We start from the raw sequence: 9,985 nt of genomic DNA, 5'->3' as shown, positions 1-9,985 counted from the left end.
TCTCATGAAGCCTGATGTAGAGTTAATAGCAAAGTGGGTTTGAGATGCATGGGAAGACACTCCAGAAGACATGGTGCCACATGCCTTCCAGAAATGTAGTATTAGTAATGCTCTGGATGGCAGTGAAGACTGCGTTTTGTATGAAAATGGCAGCAGTGATGGTGATGATGGCGATCTCAGTGAAGACAGCGTCTATGATGACCTCACATCAGCTGAAGTTTTGCATTGGGATACGGATGATGATGGGAAATTCAGTTTTGAAGGATTTTAACTCTTTACATTTTAGCTTGGTTGCTGATTGAACTCAGGGAATAGTACTCTTAAGGTATCATTGTTGATACCTTATTGTTTTTGTTGAACCTATTTTCCACTTACTGTGCTGATTTACTAATGTTAAATGACTTGTCCTTTTATTCATGTTTTTATTTAAAATAAGTATTTAAATACATTACCCCACTGATGTCTCAATTTGTAGTGATTTTATTTTCATTTGTTTTGATTACTGGAACTCACCAATAGGTTCTGCATTTTGCACCCTAGGCTTATACTTGAGTCAGTTTTTCTGGTTTCCCAGGTAATAATTAGGTACCTTGGCTTATACTTGGGTCGGCTTATAATTGAGTATATACGACAACTTTTTGTTCCAGGATGCTTCCCAGGAAATGAGAGTGGGGGCTTCATGTGGCCAGCCCCTACTATGTGGAATCTAATTTGTAAAGTTCCAATGATTGTCTTTACACTGACATTTTAAGTCTTCCATGTAGAGTTCTGGGTTTTTGTTTTGTTTTGTTTTATCCTTCTTACTAAACACCACTTTCTTGCTAATGTCCAGTGTTATTTTTCTAAGACCATTTATATGAGTAGATGGATCTAGGTTTAAATGTGAGGGGTTAGTCAGATTACACACTTTCAATCGAGTCGATTATACTTTACCTGCTTAAGAAACTTCCTAGTCAAATCCCTTTTATCTGAATGCAAATGAGCTGCAAACATATGGCATGACTTGTCTACTGGTCTCTTCTCTTTTTGTCCCCTCCTGTGTCCTCTTCCCTCACCCACTTTTGGCCGACACAGGCGGCATCTCATTTAGGATTTAATTTTTAAGTGTGGTTTTTGTTTCTATGAATGAACATTGCTTGAGGCTGCGATGTAGACTTGCACAGGTTGGCTTTGCCTAGAAGTTGAAAGAGGCTGGTGAGTGCTAGACGAGGGTCTCTTCTGTATTTTAAGAAGGTCTGAGAAGCTGTGACTGAGATAAGGATCTCTTCTTAGATTTGGAATACAATTGCCAGGATAATTGCAAGGTAACAGTATCTATCTAGAGTGGATAGAGCCCAGGTGGCACAGGGGTTAAAACACTCCACTGACAGCTGAAAGTTCAGCTGATCAAATCCCCCAGCCACGTTACAGAAGAAATATGTGGTTGTCTGTTTTTTTTTCTGTAAAGATTACAGCCTTGGATACTCTCGGGGGGAAGTTCTACTTTGCCACATAGCTTCCCTATAAATCAGATGACAATGTCCTTGGTTTGGGTTTGAATCCACAGTGGAGAGGGCCTTTTAGGCAGTGAGATTAGTAGAGACAAAGACCAGGAGGTTACCTTTCCCTCATTGACTGGTGGCACAATGGTTCAGTACTCGGTTGCTAAGCAATAGGTCAGCTGTTCAAATCTACCAGCCACTCCTTGGGAGGAAGGTTTAGGATCTGCTCCCATAAAAATTTCAGCCCAAGAAACTTAACTCTATTTTGTCCTTAGGATCACCAAAAGAGTCAGAATAGACCTGATGACGAAGAACAATAGCTCCCTATTTTACAACACGATTAAGAAGGAAGGAGACTGGAATGACTCCGAATCCAAGGAGCCAGGGACAAACCTTATCCACAAATATCCATAAATCAGCCAACTATTTGAGATAAGCACAGTTTCATCCATCTGCCTTTGCTCCCCTGTTCCAAATGATTAAAAACCCTTCCATACGGGCACTGCGTCTGGATATTTACACCTCTGGGTTGAAGTCCTACCTCTAAGCTTCTGGTCAATATTGCCCTCTTGGGAAAATCACATAATCTGTTTGAGCTCTAACCTTGGAACGTAATAGTGGTCTTTTCTTTTCTACCTAGTTGCCTTTCTTCCTTTCCTTCCTCCCTTCTTTCTTTTTAATTTTTTTTTTTGCTCAAAAAGGGCATACCACTGTGCTATAAAGCTCAGCCTGAAGGCATTCTGCTTAAGCTCCATGGGTCCACACACCTAGCTCCCTGAATTAAGTGCCTGTGGGTGCCCTACTCAGATAAGGCTCAGCTCCACCTCTGCAGGTCAGCAAGTTCAACTTCCTAATTACGTACCCGGAGGCACCCCACTCGCAAGCCAGCCTCCTCCTGCACAATACCATTCTTCTTTACCTGCTCCAAGGTTGTAAAGCCCATGACTTCGCCCCATGCTCTGGTTCCCGCTTCTGCTGATGCTGCTCTGATGGTGTAGCTGTCTTCTAGGTCCAGGAGATTCACTGCGCAGGGATCTGGGGTCTGGAGGTCTCCTCCACACCTGGCCCATGCTGGTAACTAAAGAGGCGTCTTTATGCTTCTCGGCTGGCTCATTTTATACGTAACAGAATGACGCTCCATGGAATCTCCTTCATAGGTATCCACGGGTGGATCCTATCAGTGTCTTCCATTTGGGCTGCAGACTTAGAAACCAGTGGTGGCACCAGCAATCTCTTTCCATAGCTGCCCCTTCCACATGATCCTGACAGGCACTTGCTTGGAAGCCACTGTCCTTCATAAAACCCTCCTCTGCAGGAGAAGGGTAAGGCAGCTTGAACTTGACCTTGGTTGTCACCGCTTCTCAAACCGGTCTCATGTCAGGTAAGCTGCAGGTGAACCAATGCCCTAACTAGATTCTGTCCCCCAGGCTAAGACCGACATGGCTGAGGGATGTTGATTCACCTGTCTTGTTTCTCCGGTAAATGCTTTTGAAGTGGCTGAGCTAAATAAACATTTACCACGAACCTAGACTTTCTACCCAGCCCCTCTCATCAGGTTCCCATCAAAGGAGATTATGAGGGCAAGCCAAGGTTAGACTCCTGTTTTGAGGTCAGAGGACCGTGTGCTGGCAGAGCGCACATGGCATTTATGCATAGCTATGCGTCTTCCCTGGCCCTCTCACACATTCCCCACATCCCTGGAAGTTCTTACAGAATTTTTTTCCTTGTTAATTATGGATAGGAAAACACAGTAATGTTCACAGCTATCATACAAGGTATAAGATCATTTTTATCTGAACATCACAATGAAGGGTGATTGATATAGTAAATCCTATCACTGCCTCACCTTGTGTCCCCCCCCCAAATTCACCTCAACCCATAGACAAGCTCTTCTCAATTTAGCAATGCCCATGAATACTCTCAGCGAAAAAGAGTCAGTAGACAAACAGAGCAGCTTCCCTGACCCCTGGCAGGGCAATGTTGGGGTCACCTGAGATGGTTACTCCAATGATCCTGGAGAGCCAGATTCCCAGGGTGGCTCTGGCTTGTTCAGACTTGCTTTGCTGGTTATCTCCCTCCCCTGTAATGAGCCCTGGTGATTCAGTGGTTAAACGCTCAGAGAGTAACCAAGAAATTGGTGGGGTTGACCCATCCAGCGGCTCCTCAGCACATAGGGAGGCAACCAGTGTCCCTAACGATTACATCCCAGGAAACACTATGGTAGTTCTATTCTATTATGCTGTTACCACGAGTCTGATTAGGCTCGAGGGTACACAATATAACCAACTCCATCTGGCCTCACTGCCTCCATTTCCTCCCATATGTGAGCTATGTACATATGTGATATATGTCTATATGTACAAAGATAAATTCCCTGCACCTACGTCTTTGTTTCAGGACCCCTTAGAAAGGTAGCTGACTGACTAAAGTTAAAGGCAGAGTAAGACCATCCTTTCCCCAGTATTTTGCCAAGAAAGTACAGGATCCAAGCGCTGCCTTCGTTAGGGCCTAGCATTGTGCAAACACATGAGAGAGGATGGGGATACAGGAGGGGGAATAAAAAATATTGTTATTAGAGTTCATACATGTATGGGCTTATTCCAAATAAAATCTGTCCATACCCCGATAACGTCGTGGTTCTGTGTTGGGGTGCAATCCACAAGGCCAGCAGTTCAAAACCACCAGCTGCTCCATGGGAGAAAGATGGGGCTTTTTACACTTGACAATGGATGGTCTATGATATAAAAATAATAATAATTTATAATTTATCAAGGGTTCATGATGGTGGAAGGATGGGGGAGGGAGGAAAAAAATGAGGAGCTGATACCAAGGGCTCAAGTAGAAAGAAAATGTTTTGAAAATGATGATGGCAACATATGTCCAATTGATACAAATGATGTATGTTGATAGTTATAAGAGCTGGAAGAACCCCCAACAAAATGATTTCTAAAAATAAATAAATATGAAACTAGAATCATATTTTATTTACAACTCAAAAATTTGCATAGGCTGCTATACTGTTGTGAGGTGCCAAGCGGCTGGGAATTGGCGCAGACACCCGGGGAGGCATCCATTTAAACGGGAAGAAATCCACCGCCTACAGTAGCCTCGCACTGCTCACAGGTGATGCTGGTGCCGAGTATGGTGTGATGGGATTGGAGCCCACTAAGGCGGCCCTGAATGTGGAGTGCTTCCGAGAGTGGACAGTGGTGCTAGGGGAGACTGCGGCTACCAGCTACAGGCACTACTGGGAAATGATAATTAAGTGCTCCCAGCGATTCCGGATAGGAGTGGCAGACGTGGACATCTCCTGGGACAGCTGCATCAGTGTCGATGATCATTCCTGGGTGTTCACCTATGCCCAGCGCCAGTGGCATAACATGTGTGCCAAGGAGAAAACCCCAACTGAGGACATTGGCAGGCCAGAGAATGTGGGGCTGCTTCTGAAAGATGAGGCCCAGATGCTGAACCTGGTGGGTGGGAGCTGAGTGGCCGTGGTTCACACGCTGCAGTCGGATTTCTGGGGTCCAGTCGTATCTGTCTTTGCCCTTTGGGATAGAGAGCTGCTGACCCACTCGGGGCTTGAGGTACCTGGGGATCTCCCGTGTGTGAGCTACTGGAGCCCCTAATCGTGTTTTTGGCCAGTCTTCTGGTGAGGTTTCTACACTTGGTCCCAAGAAGTCTTTCCATCCTAATTCATTGGGTCCTGTGCAATATCTTGTCACCTTTCTCTGTTCCCTGCCCTGTGAAAGTGAGGCCACTCTCCCCACCACATCTCATCCCAACCTCCTAACTCGATCCTCTAACTCAACCAATTTCCTGGGTCACCATAGCGAGCTTTCTCTGAAGACTTGCTGCCTTCGGTCCTCACCACAGACCTTCTGAGTGAATGGACTCCGTGTTCTGGGCGAGTCTTTAAGCTTTGTTTGAATGTACTCTCATTGATGCTGATCCCTCCCCTGCCTGTGTGTAACTTTGCCTTGACCTTAGAGCTCTACCAACTGTCTCCAGAGTAAAGCCGGTCTGCCTCTGGTGGGAGGAGTGGTTCATCGATTTGGCTTTTCTCTTTAGCGCATGCCGATTCTGGGCCCCTGCTCCCTCTGTAAATGCATTGTTGACCCAGTTGTGGGGGTGAGAACTCAACCCTCACTCAGTACCTCAGTGCCATGGTCTCCCAGGCCATCCCAGATGCAGCCCCCCACCCTCTGAGTGCATGCACCTGAATCTGCACTCCTGGGACACCCGGCCAGTCCCTTCTAATCTTTGCACCAATTACAATTACGACCAGAGGGGATGAAGAGGACGCTTGGGAAAGATGTGGAGTTCATACTGCAAGTATCGATTCTTGAGATGGTCTCTCTGCCTTTCTGCCACCATTGGGCCATCTCTGGAGGAAGGTCAGAGGCTTTGCACAGCCCGCAGTTGGGCCTGCTCAGATCTAAGCCGCCATCCCGCTTGCTTAGCAGATTTGGTGTCAGGGAAAAAAAACCCAGTGGGGTGAATGAATATGTATAGAAACTATTTATTGTTGGGGCCCTGTCTGACTTGGAGGTCTATCTATTATTTTTAACTTTCGAGAATGGTGATCTAAATGGATGGCCTTCAGGGAGTAGAATGGTCTGGGCTTAACAAAAACAATGATTTGTGCAATTAAAGTTTTATTTGAGCAAACACACACACGTGTAAAATCAAGAAATTTTGCAAAAGAGAGAAGAAGAGGTCTAGTCTCAGAAACCCACTGAGGCAGCTCTACCCTGCCCTACAAGATCACTAAGAGTTGGTATCGACTCAATGGCAGTGAGTTTGAGTTGGTTGAAACAAAACGTAGTGGGTGGCTGCAGGCAGATTCTCCCAGGAATACAAATGCATTCATCTCTTTAAAGCACTTTTAAAAAAAGGAGGCACATACATTTTGTACCATGGGGGGAAAATGCTTTTGCAGTCAGATCTCATATCAAGTGTTTCACAAAACCCCAGCAGACATCTTCTCAGCTCACAGAAGCTTTGCAACAAGAGTGCAGAAATGCTGCCTCACATTAAAAGCAAATAACAAACAAAAACCTACTCAACCCAATATTTAGATGGATAGATTATTATTATTTTTTTTAATTTTTTACGTTGTATTAGGGGCTCATACAACTCTTATCACAATCCATACGTATACATACATCAATTGTATAAAGCACATCTGTACATTCTTTGCCCTAATCATTTTCAAAGCATTTGCTCTCCACTTAAGCCCTTTGCATCAGGTCCTCTTTTTTCCCCCCTCCCTCCCTGCTCTAGCCTCCCTCATGAGCCCTTGATAATTTATAGATTGTTATTTTGTTATTTTAAGGAAACCGCCAATGATGAACCGAGACAGGGGGGACTGTCAGCCTCCACCAAGGGAGTCCCAGTGACTGAAGTTCACTAGAAGACCCTCACATCACCCTCTGATCTCATGTAACCCGTCATTCCCAATTTTAAATGTACATCTCAATCTCAGAAAACTTTCATCTCTGTGAGTGAACGAGGACCAGCTAGCTCAAAGAGCTGACCGTTCCTTCAGTCTCTGAAGCAAGATGATTTTACAGAACAAACTGCAAATGAGGACACATCGTAGATTTATCGATATGACCTAGAAAGCACAGTGGCTTCCGAGGGAATCCACCAGTTAAATTCAAGGCGGAGCGTTCAGTACAGAAAGTTGAGATTCCCAAAGGGATAATCATCTTGATGGCTCTTGAAGGACACTGGATGCTCACGGGACCTTATTTGGAAGTCCGTTTTCCGAAAAGTGAAAGCTAAACTATGCTGCTGAGAAAAAGGCCAGGGAAATTGAGATGGGAAATTTTCCCACCACAACAGTGCGCATTCTTGGAGGGTAGCTAGGATTGTCGTAGGAGAATTTAATTGGGAACACAGAGTCACCCTACAGCTCTGGTTTTGCTCGTTCAAGATGCCTTTCATTCTACAAACCTAAAGTACATGGAAAAGAAACATGGAGTCTCTCGAGTGCGCCGTGTGGTACAAGTCCAAGAGCACTGCGTTCTTCATGGAAGAGTGGCCACCCACTGCTTTCGAGTTGATTCTAACTCTTAGAGACCCTGGAGAACCAGGTAGAACTGTCCCAGTAGGTTTCCAAGACAGCCTCTTTTTTAGACAGATGGGCATACCTTCTTCAGAAGTGTCGGCATGATCAATGTGTTGAGACATAATCACTTCACACTTTAAACTTTTTGTTTAGTTAAGTTTAATTCTGATTATGTCATCAGACTTGTACCCTCTTATTTGGTGAAATCACACACTTCTCTTGCCCAGCTTTACATAGTGAATTACCTGTAATAATGTACTTTGATATCCTCTATTACTGTTAATTTCCCTAACTGTTAATTTCCCAGTCTGCATGCCGACACGTAATAAGTTCTTAATAAACCCTCATGGAACGAATGAGTAAATCAGAGAATGCATTTCAGATTAGGAAATAGGCATCGAAAAGGTTGCGTCCAGAGCAAGGTTACACTGCCTTGTGGTGTCTCTGATTGATTGCTACACTGTCCAACTCAGCAGGGAGCCCTGGGGACACTCTCCCGTGTACTCTCCCTGGGACTGGCTGCTCTGTGGAGTGAGATGAGATTCTTTGCTTCTATGAAGACTTACAACCTTAGAATGCCTATCCCAGGTCACCATAAGTCAAAATCATCTTGATGTCAGTGGGTGTTTTTGCTTGGTATTTTGGTATAGGACAGAGTTGAACTGTACCTGAGAATTTCCAAAACTATAAGTTTTCACTGGAGCCCATTGGCTCATCTTACTCCCATGGAGGAGCTGCTGGGCTTGAACCACCAACATTGTAGTTAGCAACCTGGTGCTTAACCCATGGTTCCATCAAAGTTTCTTAACCAAATGTCACAAAGCTAGCTAATATCGCAGGCAGGACTGAAATCTCACCCTCTCCATCCCATAATCTAGCGCATCTCCCTCTTCAGCTCATAACGAGTACACCTCTCTTCATTTCATATTACGCTTTAAGGATGAATGTTTTTGCTTTATCTTTCTGTCACTGGGTAGAAAATGTACCCATATAGGATACTACTATTATGAGTGTGTTTCAAAGAAAGTAATTGGCCAAGAGCAATTTATACTGTAAAATTCTAGTTTGAATTTTGGACAAAATGAAGTCTTTTGCACTTGCTATGAAAAATGCAATGACTGGTTCCGTAAGCACTCTGGGTGGATGGTGACCCACTCAGCACCCCGAGCAAGCATGTGGCAGCTCCAACAATCCCCACTACCATAATCATCGTGATGACACGGTGGCAAGTTCTTACGGCACCCCTTTGTCAGTCAATAACGTGGCTTGCTTATCTTTTCTGTGAAGAGCTTTGGGCTAAGTGCTCTTCAAAAAAATATGTGTACTAGGGTCTCTGCCTTCAGGGGATGACACATTGCCACATACCCACTTATTTTCAGCTCCCGCTTCACTCCCCAAACAGGCCTTCATCCCAAAAGAGCTACCATTATAATGTAGGAGACAAGCAACTCTTAGGGAGATTATTTTAAAAGTCTTTTAATCCGATAGCCGTATTACATGCTTATTGAATTTCTCATAATAAAATCAAGTTTGGAAGTTCGCTGTCATTTTAAAAGATTTTGTTAGGAATGGATAAGAAATGTATTAATTGATTGGGGAAGATCATTGAAATTTCCCCCAATAAACTGTTATTTTAATTATTGTTGTCACTTGCTATTGAGTTGGTTTTGACTCACAGTGAGAACAAAATGAAGGCTGGCACGGTGCCATCTTCTTGATCATCCTCTTGGCACGCTTAAATTCAATGTGTAACCATTGTGCACTTATGGGGCTCTTCTTCCGCCTGTACAGCAGATGAGATTCTGTTGCCATCTGTTAGGTTTTTCTTGGATAATTTTGAGAAGTATATCTTCTAGCCTTAGTCTGGACGATCTGCGAAAACCTGAACAAGTGACATAATTTCCAGGTTCTGGGACAAGATGGCAAACTAACAGGTTCTGGAACAATATGGCAAATGATATTAATTGATTTTCTAAGGTTAAACTAACCTTGGTTTCCTTAGCAAATAAATCCTAAATTGAGCATGATGTATTCTTAATTTTAGCTAATGTTTTGTTACATTGGCTGGTGTTTTGTGTGAGTCTTACTTACACCTATGTCCATGAGTGAAATTGGTTTATAACTTTCCTCAATTCTATTGGCATTTCAAGTTTTGTTATAAAGATTACTCTGGCCTCATAAAATGAGTTTGGAAGAATTATATATATATATATATTCTAGAAGAGTTTATTTAAGATTAGAATTATTTCTTCTTTGGATATTTGGAAAAACAGATACAGATAACCGTTGACCTAGGTTTTCTCTATAAGTAGTTTTAAAACAACTAGTTTGATATCTTGTATGTGTACAGGAATAATCAAGTTATCTGTTCCTTGTGTTAAGTTTGATAAGCTTTCTATTTGTACAGATATGGCTATTTTGTCTGTAC

General features: G+C 43.5%; 1 pseudogene; it reads left to right on the top strand.

The window, feature by feature from the left end:
* The first annotated feature begins 2,855 nt into the window (after positions 1-2,855).
* On the top strand, positions 2,856-5,110 carry LOC142448588 (SPRY domain-containing protein 4 pseudogene; annotated as a pseudogene).
* Positions 5,111-9,985: the final 4,875 nt, after the last annotated feature.

Source organism: Tenrec ecaudatus, chromosome 5, assembly GCF_050624435.1.
Source record: "Tenrec ecaudatus isolate mTenEca1 chromosome 5, mTenEca1.hap1, whole genome shotgun sequence".
Classification (NCBI taxonomy): domain Eukaryota; kingdom Metazoa; phylum Chordata; class Mammalia; order Afrosoricida; family Tenrecidae; genus Tenrec; species Tenrec ecaudatus.
The sequence above is the reverse complement of the archived record's forward strand: the minus strand, read 5'-3'. Positions and strand labels throughout refer to the sequence as shown.